We start from the raw sequence: 19,444 nt of genomic DNA on the forward strand, positions 1-19,444 counted from the left end.
TGATAAATGACTTCAGCAAGGTAGCAGGATACAGGATTAACATACAGAAATCTGTTGCACTTCTTTATGCTAACAATGAAACATCAGAAGGGGAAAGTAAAAACAATCCTTTTTTTTTTTTTTTTCAGTGCAGAAGCAAAGGAAAGCTTTATTTTTCGATCAAAGAATGGAGTAGTGCAAGCTTGAGCTCTCGAGGACACGCTCTTCCTGACAGGCCATGGGTGGGGCTTCTTTATAGGATTCTGGTCTGCAGGGAGGGGGTGGAGTCCTTGCAGTCCTGCGCATGCATAAAAACAATCCGTTTTAAAATCACATCCCCCCCCTCAAAAAAAACAGAATACATAGGAATAAATCTGACCAAGGAGGTGAAAGACTTATATGCTGAGAACTATTAAACATTGATAAAGGAAATTGGAGATGATTCAAAGAAATGGAAAGATATCCCATGCTCTTGGATTGGAAGAATTAATATTGTTAAAATGGCCATATTACCCAAAGCAACCTACAGATTTAATGTGAGCCCTATTAAATTACCCATGACATTTTTCACAGAACTAGAGCAAATAATCCTAAAATGTATATGAAACCACAAAAGACCCAGAATTGTCAAAGCAATCCTTAGGAAAAAGAACAAAGCTAGAGGTATAACCCTTCCAGACAATACCACAAAGCTACAGTAATAAAGACACATTTGTGTATTGGCACAAAAACAGACATATGGACCAATGGAACAGAACAAGAGCCCAGAAATAAACCCACACACCTACAGTCAATTAATTTTGGACATAGGAGGCAAGAACATACAATGGAGAAAAGACAGTCTCTTCAGCAAGTGGTGTTGGGAAAGCTGGACAGCCACATGTAAATCAATGGAGTTAGAACACACCCTCACACTCTACACAAAGATAAACACAAAATGTCTTAAAGACTTAAATATAGACATGACACCATAAAACTCCTCGAAGAGAACATAGGCAAAACATTCTCTGACATAAATCATACCAACGTTTTCTTAGGTCAATCTCCAAAGGCAATAGAAATTAAAGCAAAAATAAACAAATTGGGCCTAATCAAACTTATAAGCTTTTGCACAGCAAAGGAAATCATAAACAAAATGAAAAGACAACCTACAGAATGGGAGAAAATATTTGCAAATGATGCAACTGACAAGAGCTTAATTTCCAAAATATACAAACAGCTCATACAACTCAATAACAAAAAATCAAACAGTCCAGTCGAAAAATGGGTAGAAGACCTGAATAGATATTTCTCCAAAGAAAACATCCAGATGGCCAATGGGCACATGAAAAGATGCTCAACATTGCTAATTATTAGAGAAATGCAAATCAAAACTACAATGAGGTACCAACTCACACCAGTCAGAATGGCCATCATTAAGGGATCTACAAGCAGGAATTAACACAACGTTGTAAAGCAATTATACTCCAATAAAGATGTTAAAAAAAAATCTACAAATAACAAATGCTGGAGAGGATGTGGAGAAAAGGGAATCCTCCTACACTGTTGGTGGGAACGTAGATTGGTACAGCCACTATGGAAAACAGTACGGAGGCTCCTTAAAAAACTAAAAATGGAGTTGCCATATGATCCTGCAATCCCACTCCTGGGCATGTATCCAAAGAAAATGCTAATTTGAAAAGATGCATACACCCCAATGTTTACAGCAGCACTATTTACAATAGTCAAGACATGGAAACAGTTTACATATCCATCAGCAGATGAATGGATGAAGAAGATGTGGTATATAGATACAGATACAGATAAAATGGAATATTACTCAGCCATAAAAGAAGAATGAAATAATGCCATTTGCAGCAACATGGATGGACCTAGAGATGATCATACTATGTGAAGGAAGTCAGGCAGAAAAAGACAAATATCATGATATCACTTACATGTGGAATCTTAAAACTAATGTAAATGAACTTATTTCCAAAATGGAAACAGACTCACAGACATAGAAAACAAACTTATGGTTACCAAAGGGGAAAGTGGTTGAGGGGGGAGGAGGATAAATTAGGAGTTTGGGATTAGCAGATACAAACTACTATATCTAAAATAGATCAACAACAAGGTCCTACTGTATAGCACAGGGAACTATATTCAATAACTTGGAATAAACTATAATGGAAAAGAAAAAATAATCACTCTTCATCAATTCAGGCAATTTGGGCACTCTAAAATACAATTTATGTAGGAAACTATACAGGTAAGGTAGGATAAATCCTTAATTCTTTCCTTAAATGATGATTATCAGAGTATCAGCCTGGTACAGCAGTGACTTCCAAAGGTGACAGATGAGTTTTGAGGTTCTTTTTTCCTTTGGCTCTCTTCTTTTATTCGTTCTTTATGAACTCATGGATCTTTTTTTTTAAACTAGCTTCATTCACTTTATTTTTCCTATAGAAAACTATGTGGTGGCTACAGCTGGAGCCTGAGTCCTCTGCAGGGAAACTCTGGTGCGGGTCTTTACAAGATGGTCAGTGAATTCCTGATATGGAGACTTGGTGAACACCGTCTCTTTCCAGAGATCAGGAGTGAGATAACTGTAGGTCTTGGAAATGGCATCAAAAGTGGCCTTGGCCAAGTTGCCCAGCGTGGCAGTGCAGCCCCTGGCAGAGGTGTAGCAGTCGTCAATTCCAGCCACCATCAGTGGCTTCTTGGGCACAGGGGCTGAGACGATGCCAGTGCCCCTGGGGGCAGGGATGAGGCGCACCAGCACAGAGCCTCAGCGGCCAGTCACCTTGCAGGGGACGGTACGGGGCTTGCCAATCTTGTTCCCCCAGTAGCCTCGTCGCACGGGGACGATGGAGAGCTTGGCCAGAATGATGGCCCCACTGATAGCAATGGCTACCTCCTTAGAGCACGTCACACCCAAACCAACACGTCCATTCTAATCCTTATGGCGACAAATGCCTTGAACCTGGTCCGCTGGCCAGCACGGCTCTGCTTTTGCACAGGCATGATCTTCAAAACCTCCCCCATGACGGATGACCCCAAGAAAAAGTCAGTGATCTCAGATTCCTTGATGGGCAAAGAAAAGAGATAGATCTCCTCCAGGGACTTGATCTTCACGTCCCTGACCAGGCGGCCCAGCTTGGTGACGGGGAGCCACTCCTTGTCCCCGGCCTTGCCTCCGCGAGCTCCGCAGCCTCGGCCCCGGCCCCGACCCCGACCGCGACCCCGGCCCCGACCGCGACCCCGGCCCCGGCCCCCGCTGCAGAAGCCTGCGCGGAAGCCATCGCGGCCTCCCATTCCAGGGCCCCCGGGGCCTCCCGTAGCACCGGCGGCATCTGCCATTTGGTGCTTTTACGGAAAAAAAGCAATGAACTCATGGATTTTTTATATTTTCCACATGTTTCAACAACTGTAGTCATTATTCTTTTTTGGCTGCTCAACGCATCGCGTCTTTAGGCAGTGGGCACCCTTTAGAACGGCTGCTGTGTCCCTTTGGCGTGTCCTCAGACGTCTTTGGGAGCTTCCTCTCCTTTGGGCAGAACAGGAAGTCCCAAGCTCACCTGAGCTTTTCCTGACCCAGACCCAGAATCAAGCATTTCTCCAAGGAGTCATAGTTTCTTTTAGTGGGGGAAATTTCCCATTTTTTCTACTCTAAAATACTTACATTTCAAGATGAAGCTGAATTTAACTACATGATCAAGTTGAAAATCAACTTATTTCAAAGACTAAAAACCCACTTACGTGCCGCTCACGAAAGACATTTTAATGAATATCTCCAGGCACACACAAGTAAGATTATCAAAGCACTTGGGGCATTTCCTCACTGGTTCTGCAATATTCCCGTTAAGTTGGTACAAGATAGTTTATCCCCACCTAACAAGGTGAGCTGAATAGAAAAGCAGAAACTTAATTGTACAGAATATTAGAGGCATGTAAACCTTAAGGCATCAGTTATGTTCTCACTATTAACAAAAACCTAGTCAAGACTTTAAAGAAATTGTACAAAGCAGTCCAAAAACTATTATGCAAATGATACTAACCAGCAGTTATTTAATTAAATGTTAAGTAACTTAAAAGAAGTGTTTTGATCATAATTAAAAATTTTTATTTCACATAAAAATAGATAAGGATTAGCCAGGGATGTAATGTACTGGCTAGAGCAAACGCTTATTTGGTCAGTAAATATTTATGTGCCTAGAAACATGAGATACTAACGTTTAGTCTTTTGGGCTGTGACGTTTTAAATTAATTTTTAGAGATAGGATACTTTTCCTGTGACTTTAAATCAATCACAATTGAACTATTCCACAACTGTCAAAGGTAGGATTACAGTATCATGATCTCTTCAAAAGACTTAGACATATGAAGAGGAGATTGGCCTAATTTCCCGAGATATCAACTCCCTTGAGGTCTTTGGCATTTGAGAGTCCCTTGTTTTACACTGTGGTTTGGGTCAGGTTTCAAGTTATAAATCTGGGTTATTCTTATTTTGGTTGCCAACTTGTCATTATCACCATCCTAACCAGCCCCAGCCACCTCATTGTCAGGCATCTATTGTACCAAAGAGAAAATGTGAGGCAAACGTATTCCTCCCCGAGGGCTCTCTCTGGATGAATGGCCCAGGAGACTTCTAATAGGACAGTTTCACTATTGCATTCTGCCTCTTTGTCAGCAAATGCCTTGTCACCAGAGCTGTTACTCTTCATTCTTACTTTTCAGCTTCTTCAGGCCACAGGGCACCACTGTGGAAAGAGCTCTGTTCTAGAAAGCGAGCGTCCTAGGTTCCCTTGAAGCCCCTCTGTGAACCACTGTGTGTGATCCTGTGCAAGTCTCTGACCCTCAGTGATCCTCAGGTTCCTCATCTCCAGATGATCTCTGAGGGTCATGTTGACTCCAACTTTTTCCCAATTAAAGTTACACACGTGTCTCCAAATTCCACGTTGGCAAAGAGAAATACGCTCAAGGTTAGATCCAGCCTACTTCATTTGCATCACTGCACTTTGGTTCTCTTTAGCTGGTTACGAACTCAATCAATACAATGAAGTGGAGAATTTAGAAAACCAGGTGAAAAAACCCCAAACAAACAGGAATTGAGGACTTAGACACCATCATCAACAACTTGACTGTTTCAAAATAGATGGGTTGACAAATAGGATTGACTGAATTCACCAGAAGATAATCCAATTCCTCACTTAACTTCTTTGCTGGGACACAGTCTCGCTTCAAAGTAACCTGAATGACGTAAGCCTATAATGCCTCCTCCTGGTTATGGTTATGCCCTTGGAGGCCGTGTAGCAAAACAGTAAAGAGCATGTGCTCTGGAGTTAAAGTAGCTAGATATAAATCTTACTCTATCACTAATTAGCTGTGTAACTATAGGCAAGTTACTTAACCTCTCTTTGCCTCAATTTCCTTATCTATCAAACATGGTTAGTAAAAGTACCTCCCTCATAAGTAAATACATTTAAGTTCTTAGATACTGCTTGGTACAGCCTGAGCCCTCAGTAAATATTAGCTAGTATACATCAAACCAAGCTACCATTCCTGACCAAAACAAAGAATTTTGATTTCTTTCAGCATATCACCATCACCCTTCATCACCCACCACCGAAAGCTCATGAGCCACTACATTTTTTTACAGATCACACAGCACCTGTGGGGACACAAGTTTTCAAGGCAGTCCAATAGAGAAACCATAACTTCCAAATATTTCTGGAACACTTTCTTCAAGTGAGTACCTATCCAGTTGCAAATCAATCAAACCCCTGCTGGACCAGGATTGCTCTCCTGAGAGCTGTACAAAAATTCTCTCTCCTGGCAGGGGAAGCAATCCACCTCTTCGGCACCTTTTTCCCTGAAAGGTCATATCTACTTGTGGTCTTAGACTTACGCTGAAATGTGTAAGTCTCCCTTTGAACAAGATTCTTCAGCCCACGCCTCCTATACCACAGACCTCAGCAGCTCTCACTTCTAATACTCACAACCAAAGACTTGAACAAAGATTGAGCACTTCCTGTCCCCATGATTGCTGCAACCGGAACACTATTTTCATAAGAAAAACTTATAAATGGGTTTCATTAAATGCAAAATTTCCCCTAAATTCCTTCACGTATGCCGAATGTGGGAAGAAAATGAAAGTTACCTTCAGAAAAGTACTTTTTTTCCTTTTCTGCCATGAGGACTAGTCAGAGTAGCTTGAAACCCTAAGAACATGCCTGAAACTTATTTGCTTGTCAATTACAAATAGATTCACGTTTATAGTTCCATAGATCACTCTGGAAGTTGCCCAGCAGCTTTCAGAAAAACAATTTCTCAGGTGCTTACATGAAATGATTGAGGCAAAATGGATTTTTCTACCCAAAATGTAAATTAATTCTGACTCACGTATTGAAGTGTGTATTTTGGTAAATATATAATATGATACTGTATCCTTCTTAGCTAGCTGTAAGCAGGAGACAGTGGATTAATTCACAAACTTAGAAACCTTTGCCTGGATTACAGCTGAGCAAAAAAAAAAAAAACATGTTTTCTTACCTCAGAAACCAGCAGACAAACATGCTTAGGAGAGGAGTGTCAGGGGAATGCGTTAGGAGGCCTGTGGGGAAAGAGAAGAGAAAAATTACTACCGTACACCTTTTTATTAACACTCTATTTAATAAATTTCACTTGCTTTTCCCCTTCAAATTAAAAGGCTTTTCCAGTTAGAACATTCCGGCCTAACATTAAGGAAAACATTGCCTTTAGCAGAAAGAAAAGAGCTACCGTCAGCTTCACATCAACCGTGAAAGGGAAAATTTTTCCAGTTGTAAAACTACAAACTGCTCTTCAATAATATCATCCATCATGATAGTAACGACAGCCGTGAGGGAGGCTGCTGGCGCCCCACCCACTACCACCTGGAGCGCCCCTCCCCCCAGCTGCTCTGTTAAAGGATGATTAAGGAAAACAATGTCAGTGACACAAACAATGTCAAGACGCAGCCAGTCTCCACTTGAAGAACTGAAAATTGGGTCAGAAGCCAGGAAGCTTTCAGAGGATAAAAAATAACGAACCAGGAAGAGACAAATAGAAAACATCTGATTGGCAGGGGCCACGTGGTCAACCTGGTCCGGGGTGAGAACAAGGAAATAAGTAGAGTCCAGAGTTGGCTTGGCGTTAGGGGATTGGCTGGCTGGACACACTGCATTTCCGGTCAAGCGAAGCATTTACAGGGACACACAAGTTATCTAAGTGTCTGTTTGCTGATGCGGCACCCCAGGAAGGGGGCGCTCCACCTAGGGCCTAGAAATTCATTCAGCAGCTGATAACAACTCACTGGAGAACTGCCCACTCTCTCTGCGTGTGTACTGGGGCTGTGGGCGTGGGCACAGACAACGCGGACCGCCATCAGTTACCGACTGATGTTGAACCAAAGGCCCACTCACCCCGCGGCGGGGGGGGGGGGGGGGGGGGGTCAGTCCCTCAGTGCAATTCCTGCCCCAGATCTTCCACAGGGAAAAGCTGGTCTCTAGCTTACATCACACCCTTGTTTAGTTTTTCCTCTCTGCCCTATCCCTGATTCCTTTACTCCTCTTCTCCAGAAAGCTTTCTTCCAATAAATAACCTGAACAAGAAACTGCACATCAAGCTCCTTCCAGGGAATCCAACCTAAGAGGGGTGGTATAGCATTTGGTCCCAGGAAGCAACGCTGAGGGTGGAATGCTCTGCATCCCTACCTGGCCAGTTGGAAAGGAGGCTCATGTCACTGGTGGGAGGTGGAGGGCTGCTAGTTCCCAGCTTGGTGATTGCTAAGACCTTTACCTGTGGAGAACCGGGTTGGGATTTGGGTGGAAAGCGGCCCATTAACTGGTTCAATGAGATAGGCATTTAGGGTATGTGGGAAAGAGTAACTGTAAGGCCTGGGAAATTTAAACAAGAGAAAGTGACTGGCAGATCTATTGATTAACAGTTTAAAGCAAAGTATGAGAGCAAGAAAAGAAGGAACCTCTGGCAGCTTTTTACAATGACCCTCATCTCCTGCAGCTGGAAGACTTAATGGTAAGAACAGCAGAAGTTGAGAGAGGGTTGGATTCCCGGCAAAGACCAAAGTCAGGGCCTTGATGGGGAAGAAGCGGGAGCCTGAGAATTGGCATGGATATCTCTGGGTAGATGCACTTGAGAACCTGGACAGACCCCCTCCAGATTGCTATGAACTCCCGGGGCTTGCGGTGGAGGCCCCTCCCCAAACACACACATTCTTACTTGAAGAGGTTTCGCTTTCTCAGCTGCCTCCCTGCTTGCCCTTGTCGTGATCTGCCCCCCGTATTCCCTCTTGGCCATCACACCCACAATTAGGGTCAAATCTCAGCATAACCAACCAAGGAACTGCTGGGTTTGCCAGGATAGAGGGGGATTGTCTTCCCAAGCACCACAGGGCCAGGCTAACATGAATCAGTAGGCGCCCATGGTTGCTGGTGGGGCAGGGACGTGGATCAGGGAAGACAGGAGGGTGCGGAACAGGACTCACGCCGTGGAAAGGATTCGTTCAGGGTTTCCACTGCTACTTTCCGTTCATTTGAGAGACATCACTTTATTCCTGGGGTAGCAAACTGTTTGGTCAGCATGATTTTTCTTATACATGTAGTTTGTGATTTGAATGCTTTTATGCAGAGCCCACAACTCCCTAGTCTGTTATATGCGGTAGAATTAAGTGGTCGTGTTACTTCCCTGGCCCTTGAAGATATTTATTAGTTGTCCTGCTCTTCTCTCTGCCCCTTTGCTTTCAAGCATCAATTAAAATTCTCTTTATTGCTTTTTGAATCCCCTGAAAAGGCTTATTGCCTTTCTTTTAACATCTGTTTATTTACCCATTTAAACCTGGCTGTTTGTCTTATTATATTTAAATTCTATCACAATTTAACTGTAATTAATTCCTTATTTATTCATTCTTATCCAAGCTTCTAATCCTTCAGATTGCCTTCCAAAACATCTATATATTATCTACTGTTCGTGTGTGAACTTGGTTTTCTGTCATTTGTCACGTATGAATTTATAAAATGGTATATATTACAATAAACATGAAAATTTTCACAATCTATTACGGTGGGAAAGATAATTTCCCACTAAAATGTTTGTGTTAATTAACAATTGATCATATGCTATTTACCAGACACCTTGCTTAAATGCATTATATCATAATCCTCACAACAACCCTATGAAGTAGTTAATATTGTCTCTGTTTTACAGATAAAAGAAAACGAGGAAAGTTAAACAACATATTCAGTCACACATCTAGTGATTGAAAAAAGCTGGGCTTGAAGTTGATTAACCTGAGATCAGAGCTCCTGCTCTTAATCACATTGTTCTAAAATTCTAGTTACTACCCTATAAATATCAACTTATTCTAGAAGAGAATCTTAAATCTCAGTCAGTTATAGCCTTAAAAATTTAACAAAGTTTGGAAAGACATCTATTTCGCAAAATAGTTTGACAGCTTTTGTGTGTTATTTTCCAAAACATGCAAATAGAAAAGAAGGAAAAAATACTTCTAAAATGATATAAGGGAACAAAGGAAATTCCCAACTCCTTTCTTTTAAGTTCTCTGTCCTTGTTGGCTTACTTACTAATTCTTTTGCCTCATAAATTCCTCTGCCTCCTTTTTCACAGGGATTAAAACTACAGAATGAAAGGAAAAGAATCTCATGTGTATCTAACACTAGATAAGGTCCAATCATAAGAAAACTTACAATTTCCCATTAAGCCTGCCAGCTTTTAGATGAAGTTTAGCGTGCGACACAGGACCAAGAAAGACTCACCGGCTCTAGCTCACAGCTCCAGCCACCATTGCCTTGCTCCCCTTCCTTCAATCATCCTGGTATGTTCTCAGTTCTTCCAAGGAGCCAGCTGCTCCCCATCCAAGGGCCTCCACGTTCACCTGTTCTTGTGGTCAGACGTGGTCTTTCTACCTCTCTCTCCCTCCTGTCAAACTCTCCCTTCTCCTCCTTCCTGTCTCAGCTTCAGTGTCAGATCCTCAGGGACATCTGTCTGGACCCTGGCAGACCAGGTTAGAGTCTAGCATCTCACACTGTAAGCAGGTTCTGTCCTCATCATCACCATTCTAGTCCCCAGATGGTCTAATACTCTGTGAGGGTGGGTCATTTTATACCCAGCATTCTGTGCAGTCCCTGCAACGTAAGTAGAGTCTCAACATTTTTTGAAGGAACGAAGTGAACATAAAAATAAATGAATAGAGCTTCCCTGGTGGCGCAGTGGTTGAGAGTCCGCCTGCCGATGCGGGGGGACACGGGTTCGTGCCCTGCTCCGGGAGGATCCCACATGCCGCGGAGCGGCTGGGCCCGTGAGCCATGGCCGCTGAGCCTGCGCGTCCGGAGCATGTGCTCCGCAACGGAAGAGGCTGCAGCTGTGAGACGCCCGCGTACCGAAAAAAAAAAAAAAAAAAAAGTATAAACAAAGTGAGGAGAGAGTGGGCCAGAGCTAGAAAATTCTTGTTAATCATTCCAGGTTACTTTTACTGCTTTCTGTCCCCACTCTCTTGAACCCACTTATTCCTCAGCACCACTTCCCTTCATTTCCCCAAGTAGCTGGGGTTCCATAAGTGAGGCCCGTGTGGAGTTGCGATGGCGTGTACCACGCAAGAGCTCACACCGTGCCTCCTTGAGCTGTGCACGAGCAGGCAGTGTCAGTCCTGGTTAATTAACCCCCATGACACTTTTCAGGCACCCTCCATTCATCACTCAGTAATAAGCACAATCTTTGGTTCCTAAATTTTCTCATTATCTGTAATTACTCTTTGAGGCACATGAGATGTTAACAGGAATAAGTACAATTTTCCAGCTTTGCAATGAGAAGCCATACTTACCGACACTGTGATTAGGACGTCACTAAATATAGATGTGGTCATCTTAGGCTGAGTGCCAGTTCAACCAAATGACTGAAAGGCACCTTTTCCAGATGGCTGGGCTGATTGAAATCAGATGATTACATCATGTTTTTTACTGCATATTTGTCCAGGAGTATAAGGGAGTATTGTTATCAGAATGTTATCAAAAAGTGTTGAGGACTCCTGGAGGCACAAGTCTAGTAGTCTGAGTAGCAACAACTGAGAGAAGTGGACTGAGAAAAGAGAAGGAAAGGAAAGCAGATCTCTTATCTCCCCATCCCACGGGGAGTGCCAGGGAAATATCTACCAAGGGTAGATTTGCCCAAGAATCCTACCCAACCCCACTCCCCCATCCCACTCTGCTCCACCGAATACAGATGACCCTGAGAACGAAGGGTCTCCTCCTGGTTTCCACGGCTGCTACACAATAAACCGATTGGCATCATTTCTCTCTACACCTGCCTCCTGATCTGTTGGGGGATTTCATAAACCTCGCTCTGGCAGTGTCTCCACGTAGCCTACACAAACAACCTACAGAAGTTTCAGTGGAGAAAGATATTTACGTAAACACAGCAAAGCCTCCGAAACTCAAAGAAATTATCTTGCAAAAATGTGCCCTTGATTATAAACGGTGTATTCATCAGGATCCACAAATAACAGAAACCGAGCTCACGATGGCTTAGGCGAAAAAGGTACTGAGTAGTCCACAGATGGTAAGGTCAGATCAGTATAGCTGGGGCCAGTCGTTAAAATGGCAGTGATCTTTCTCCGTCTCTGTCCCTCTATGTCTCTCTCTTTCTCTCCCTCCCTCTCTCACTCTCACTCCCCAGTGTTGCATTTCTCTTTGTGGGATTCTGTCTCTGGCAGGCTCTCCCCAGGGGGTGGCAAAATGACTCCCAGCTGCACCATCATTATGTCTTATCAGCTTCGCATCTCTGGCAAAAAGAGAGGGAGTAACTCTCTCAAGAGCCCCTGCAGAAATCCCAGGATAGAGTATTATTATCCTGATTGAGATCAAGTGTTCATCTCTGGGGCCAGTCAATGTAAACTTAGGGATGAGAAATGCTGATTGGCCAGGCCTGGATCACATGGCCAGGAGATGAGCTCAGCCTCATCTAAGCTGATAACTGGGAAAGGCTGTTGCCCAAAGAAAGAGCAATAAGGAGAAACGAGCCCCAGGCTGATAATAAGATAGTGCCCATTTCCGAAGGCACAGGGCTTTCTGCTTTCTAGAGGTATCTACTCCCCTGCCTCATTCCCCATTTGGCCTACAGGAATCTTTCCCTTCTTTGGGCTGATTGGTTCTCCTACAACAATAAAAATAATAGTCGCTCACCCTGATATGATACTTACTATATGCTATTTACATGTTTTTATTTATGTATTCCTCACAGCTTCATACGAAGTTGTTACTATTACCACCCACATTTTATAGATGAGGAAACTGAAACACAGAGAAGCAAATAAGTTGGCAGCTTTACACAGCTAGTAAGTGGTGGAACCGAGGGGCAAGTCTAGCAGGCTGGCTCCAATGGGTACTAACGTCTACCTTGCTATTTTGCCTTTATAATAGTTTTCTTTTGTTGCCATTTTATACAATTAGACTGCTTAAAGGGTGGTTTCAAAAGCAAGGATGACGCTGAAATCGTTTTCACTCCAGGTTTACATAGAATTCTAATCTCAGAACTCAATGACTCTGTAGTGGGTAAAGGTAATTGAAATGTCTTAAAGATTTTTACATGTTGAGTTTTTGACTCGATCCAAAAAAAGAAAAGAAAAGCCTTGGAAATAGAGGAAGTCTCAAAAAAAGATCCTCTATAAAGTATTTCTTAAGCTTCACTTATTCACAAATTTTCTATATCCATACAACACCTCAACTATTATTTACTTGGTATTTTTATTGAACTTGATCTTAAATTGACTATTTATTGGCCCTGACTCCAGCCTGAAGTACCTGAAATCATGGAGTTGGTGTTCTAATCGTCTTTTTCCTAAAACATATTAAAAATAAGCACCTGGGAAATCAAACTACAATGAGATAACACTCATGTCACCAGAAAGGGTAAAATTAAAAAGACTGACAATAGGACAACCAAACCACTCATGCATTATTGGTGGAAATATAAAATGGTACAAGCGTTTTGTATTTTTTCTAAAGTATAGAAAAAATCTGTTTCTTATAAAACTAAAAGATACACCTAGCCTATGACCTGGCAGTTAGAATCCTACCTGAGAGAAATAAAAATATATTTACACAAAAAGACCGGCGTAAGAATGCTTATAGAGGCTTTATTCATGATGGTAAACTGGAAACAGACAAGAGAACGGATAAACAAACTGCGGTCTATTAACAGAATATTATTCAGCAACATAAGGGAATAAACTACCAATGTACACAGAAAAATGAATGAAGAAAAAAATTAAGCTGAGTGAAAGAAGTCTTACACAAAAGAATACATATCATATGATTCCAGTTAACTGAGGTTCTAGAATAGATAAACTTATCTATGGTGAAAAAAACAAGAACAGTGGTTACCTGGGGATGAGATCGGGACAGAGACGAGGGAGGAACAGGCATAAGGGAGCTTTCTGGGGTGATGGTACTATTCTGTATTTTTACAGGAGTTTGGGCTACATAGGTATATGTATTCATTTTGTCAAACTCAGTAAATTTTACTAATATAGAAAAATAAACTAAATAGATAATCAATAAGGACCTACTGGATAGCACAGGGAACTCTGCTCAATAGTCTGTAATAACCTATGTGGGAAAGAATCTGAAAAAGAATAAATATGCTTATATGTATAACTGAATCACTTTGCTGTACCCCTGAAACTAATACAACATTGTAAATCAACTATATCCAAATATAAAATAAAAACATTAAAAAATGCAAAAACCCCCCAAAAAAGAAAAAGAAGCTATAAACAAATATTGAACTCATTAATAACCTGCATGCAGAAGGGTTTTAGGGGAAATACACCGGTGTCTGCAATGCATTGAAAATAAGATGAATCGATGGCTCCATCAAGGGGTGGCTAGAAGGTTAGATATGTGATAAAGCAAGTACAGTGAAATGTTGATGGAGAATCTAGGTGGTAGGTTTACAGCTGTTCGCTGTAAAATTCTTTCCAATTGGCTGCATTTTGAAGATTTCCATAATTAAATGTTGGATGAAAAGTAAATACCTAACCGTTAAAATAAACTGTTCACTTAGCTACCACTTGAAAGCACTTCATCTCCCTCCAGTGGTACGTGTTCAGAGCCTGCAAACACTGCTGGAGCAGAAACTTGCTTTTTCTTGACATCTAGATTTGCAGAAGAACATTTTTCCAGTTCTGTTTAAGCCTATAAAGCTGACTGAAAAAGTTGTGGTTCAGGTTCATATACATCTCTTCACTTTTCAGGTCACAAATTACACATTTTCTCCTATTTGTCTCAATTCCAAGCTTTCCTGAAACAAAGGAACAACTGACTAAAATTTTGTAAATGAGCTCGATTCTCCTTCAGGAAGGTCATTCTTTAGGAAAAGAGAGGGATTTGGCTTTTGGACGTCTTGGTCACTGAACAAATATGTCTCTAATTTAACAGCATGATGGAAAAAAATGAAAGCTGATCATTATGGAACTTTGTAAGTTTTATAGGTGCCGCCACTTAAACCATTGCCTGAGATACTGTTAAAGTTTCAGTTATAGTATGCAGTTATCAAATATTTGAATCCAATAGCAACCCACATCAGTAGTGATTTGGACTAAAATATATTTGTGTGACAAATAAATGACTGTCATTCACAAGGTTTAAACAATAGTCCTTAATCAAAAGAAATTGAGAACGCTAGAGAAGCAGAGCAAGCAGTATAAAACAAATTAGAATAGAAGATTTGGAGCTAGGCAGAATAAACAAAATGATTATTTTTTAAGCCATGACAATTACTATCTTGATCAAGAGAAGAAAAGCACTAACAACAAATATTCAGCAGTCTGAAAGAGTTTGAATAGCTATTAGCATAGATTAAATTTGTGTAGAAAAAAATAGCACATGGGCTTGTTACTTGCTATGGTATCCAAAAAAATTCAATGCCCATAAAATGCAGAAATTGTTCTAATTAGGCAATGATAATGACTCTGTTTATTAGAATTGTAATTCAAATGCAAGCTTCCATTTTACATAATCTAGCACTAAAATGAATAAATTAATTGCTTTTAGGAAAAAAGAAACCCAGATTGCTATTTGCTTTATATCTGTGTATATGTGTATAAACTAATAGAGGGTAGGAATCAGATCAATGTTGCTTCTTCTTATAATATCTACATGAAAGTTATACTTATTAACTACCTAGATGAGATCTACTCTTAGACAAACTAATGATAACAAGTTTATTTGAAATTTAAAAAAAATGACAGTGATGCAAAAAGAAAAATTATTGAGCAAACATTAAGACTATAAGCCTTCAAAACTGCCTTCTAAGGGAAGAGGCAAACCTCTGTGGCTATAGCCAAATATAAATTAGAGATCGCTAAAAAAAAAAAAAAAAAAAAAAAGGACAAGAGATGATCCTGCCAAGAAAACCAGAGTAAGGAAACTATGGATTCTGTCTTGATCTCTCCCATTTGGTAAAATGGAAAACTCTTGTTGAAACCGTGTGATGAACAGACGAACATGACTGGGATCATGCATAATGCAGTGGTACAGATGCTGACAGATTCACACAAAGACACTTCCATTTATTTTTCATGGGCTTGAAAACTGATCTCTACAATGGTCCCAGGTGAGTGTATTTTGGGCTTAACAAATCTCCCAGAGTACTTTGATTTTCCTTGCATCCTAAATGAAGCTATCCATCATGGCTATGCCTCTTAATTGGCAAAATCGAAGAGATGGAAAGGAAGCCAAGTTTCTGATTAAATTAATGTGCCCATTTGCTGAATTATAGAAGACCTCTTGCCAACCCCAAATGGATCATGTGGTTTTTCTAGGACTAGTTTTTTTAAAACTGAATGAATGATAGGACCAACTCTGACAAGCCAGGATTGAAATGAACAGCTATAGGGTTTCTTCCTAGGCTCCCCAGGTAGAATCACTTCGTTACTCTCCCCAGTCTCCTGCCAGAGAAATTTCTCATTATCCTGTCTCATTATATCCCCATCAACCCCTCTCCATTGCACACTCACTCAAATACTTCAGTCTCCAGAAACTACCTATGTGCTTAAAACTAAAGAAATATTGAAGCTAATTGGACTAGGTATCACTACGATGGAGTAAGCATCTAGATTAGGGAGTAAAAATAATAAAACGCTGACATGGTTCCCAGTATCCGTAACGTGGGGAAGTTGGCATCCTGCAGCAGGTCTGTGGGTTCTGGTGTCGGGCATAGGTTTTAGCTCTGAACCACAATATTTCCCCTCTAGACATCATTTGCACAGTTTGGAAATCACACTCACAGATCCCTGGAAGGGCCATACAGACCCACCTGGGGAAGTTATTGAAAAGGGGCATTTGACCATTTGTAATTGCAAGTCTGCACCTAGTTCAGGGCCTGGTACAAAGATAAAGAATGCAATGTAAATGGTTCCTTTAAGATATCTGATTGAGAACAAGTCTTTCTTTTCTTCCATCTCACTGAAATGACAGACGAATAGAATCTAAAATATAAAAACCTGGGCTTCCCTGGTGGCACAGTGGTTGAGAGTTCGCCTGCTGATGCAGGGGATGCGGGTTCGTGCCCCGGTCCGGGAGGATCCCACATGCTGCGGGGCGGCTGCGCCCGTGGGCCATGGCCGCTGAGCCTGCGCGTCCGCGTCTGGAACTGGTGCTCCGCAACGGGAGAGGCCACAACAATGAGAGGCCCGCGTACCGAAAAAACAAACAAACAAACAAAAAAACTATTTTAAGAAGATAATTCATAATTTTTTTCTTTTCTGGAATATTTTAACTTAACAGACATAAGCCTCAAACATCAGAAGCAAGTTTAACTTAACTCAATCCTGATTGATTTGCTACTCGCAGTGTGATCTGTGGGCCATCATCATCCACATCAGCCAGGAACTTGTTAAAAATGTACATTCCTTCTCCTAGACCTACTGAACCATTCTTTGCATTTTTGACAAGATCTCTGTGTGATTTTATGGACACAAAAATTTGAGAGACGCTGAGCTGGATGCTGGGGAGGTGGGTACTTCAAATGAAAAGTTGTATGGAACTTGGGCTAGGCTGGTTTCAAGGCACACTGGAGCAGAGGAAAGCCAAAGTTATACAGAAACAGAAATGGCTGGAAGAGGCCATGTTGTCAAGGGAAGAGGAAAAGCAGAGTGGAGAGAAGCAGAGACAAGAGGCCCTGGGACAAGGGACTGAGAGAACTATACCAGCTCCTTACGGTCCTGCCCAATCCTCAGACCCAGAGATCTCTCACTTCAAATCTTGGATGGATACCCTATGATCTGTGGCAACTTTACATTTAATACTTCGTTAGGGCAAGTCTGATGCTAATCCCTGATTATCTCTATATGATTTTCCTGTGTGATGTAGTTGCTATCGAAACTAACAAGATTTGGGAAGTTGAGTGCAAAAAGGGAAATAAATCACTTAGTTCTCCACAGGATCTGGGCCACATCTGGAGTGTGGAGCTCAGTTTGGACACCTCATGTCAAAAAGGATCCTGGCACCTTTGGACTTCCCTGGTGGTCCAGTGTCTAAGACTCCATGCTCCCAATGCAGGGGGCCCGGGTTCAATCCCTGGTCAGGGAACTAGATCCCACATGCCACAACTAAGAGTTTGCATGACGCAACTAAAGATCCTGTGTGCCGCAATGAAGATCCCGTGTGCTGCAACTAAGACCCAACGCAGCCAAATACATAAATAAATAAATAAATATTTAGGCAGGGGAAGAAAAGGATACTGAGGGTACTGACACCCTGGAGTCAGACCTCCAAGGAGGCATAGTCTGAACTACGTCTGAGAATATAATCAATAGAGGAACGGGCAACAAAAGCAGGGGTATTTGGCTCCTGGAAAAGAAGATTCTCAAGATACATCTTGAAAAAGGAGACACTATTTTCTAATATTTTAAGGATTAGATAAAGAATTGATCTTTCTAGATGTCAGAGCCAGCCCAGTGGGTGGCTGTGAACAGCTCACTGTAAGGAAAAATTTTCTTACGACTCCGACAGCATTACAAGCTGTCTTTTGAAGTACCAAGCTCCCTGTGACCACAAGTCTTAAGTCGAAAGCTGAAGCCAAAAGACCCTCTTCAGAGACTTGGGAGAGAAAATTCTACTTTGAGCATGGAACTAGAAGACCTTTGAGATATGTTGTATCTCTAAGGTTGTCCAGTTACAGGGCTAGAATTATAAAGGCTCTTTTCCCTCGTTCACCCTTGAGCAGGTAGAGTGACTGCTTTAGTGATCCGAGTGATCATCGAAGTCCAGATTTTTCTATTTGCCTTATTTTCTAAGAACGCTGCTGAGTTTTATGACAGATTTTGAATAACAAGATGGTAACAATTGTGAGGGAATAAAAAGTCATTTGGAGTCCAAGAGAGAAATTGAAAGAAAGCTATGAGTTTGGAATGAGAAAGGAACAAAAGCTGGTTCCAAGAGTTCTAATATGGCAGGGGGTTAAAAGAGCTGTTAGAGGCAGAGGACCTTGAAGCTTCTGCTTTCTTGCATTTGTTATCTGTATTTCCTCTCTATTTTAATTGCTTAAAAAATTATCCGTATCAACTATCTCATGAAGGCAGGAAGTACAGATAATTTCATTATCATTTCCAGCGCAGAGCAAACACAAGCAAGTGATGCTGTATGAATCTGTTGAGTAATTTAGCAAACACAGAAAGTTGCACAAGGATTTGAAAAGCAGAAGTTAAAACTTAAAGTTAATGGGAAAACCTAAACGACCAATTGCTAAAGGTCAGATTTGTTAATAGAAGAATGAAGCAAATCAAAGCAGCAGAATTTGAATGACTCTTCTCATCATACTTATGAACATCATTTTTTACCATCCCCAACCAAGTCATTTCTTATGAGACTCCAAATGCCAATTTTCTATTTTTCTCTATATTGCCTCCTAGTTTGTACACAGCCTTTCTTTCCTCATAACCTCTGTTATCTCATTCCTCTTTTTTATACCTCTATTTGCCCAAAGCGTTCAGTATGTGTGGTAAACAGCATTCTCTGCCTCTCTTCAGACTTCCAACCGTGGAGGAAAATTCCCAGCTCAGAAACGTGTTAATCCGGCATACATGCTCCGTGGCTTCAGGGATCCAGAGTTCAGAAGACCCAACCCAGACAAATGCAAGGAATGTGAATAATTCTGCTTTGGAATCCATGAAGTGCTCAGTAAAATTTAGGGACAATATCTTTTGTGTTCTTTTCACCCTTTTTTTTTCTGGCAACTGTGAAACGTACATTTTTTTCACTTTTATATTATGATATATGGGTAGTTTACGGAGAAATAATAACAATAGAAATACCTATGTACCTACTACTAAGACTTAGAGATAGCACATTACCAGGACCTCAGAAGCCTTGGATGCCCATCACTGAAAGGTATCCTCTCTTAGTGCCAAAGAAAACTATCCTTCAGAATT

At 41.3% G+C, this 19,444-nt stretch overlaps 1 pseudogene; it reads right to left on the bottom strand.

Annotated features, from left to right (window-relative positions):
- Positions 1-2,406: 2,406 nt before the first annotated feature.
- Positions 2,407-3,321, bottom strand: LOC115857218 (small ribosomal subunit protein uS5 pseudogene; annotated as a pseudogene).
- Between the last annotated feature and the right edge of the window lie 16,123 nt (positions 3,322-19,444).

This window comes from Globicephala melas, chromosome 5 (genome assembly GCF_963455315.2).
Source record: "Globicephala melas chromosome 5, mGloMel1.2, whole genome shotgun sequence".
Classification (NCBI taxonomy): Eukaryota; Metazoa; Chordata; class Mammalia; order Artiodactyla; family Delphinidae; genus Globicephala; species Globicephala melas.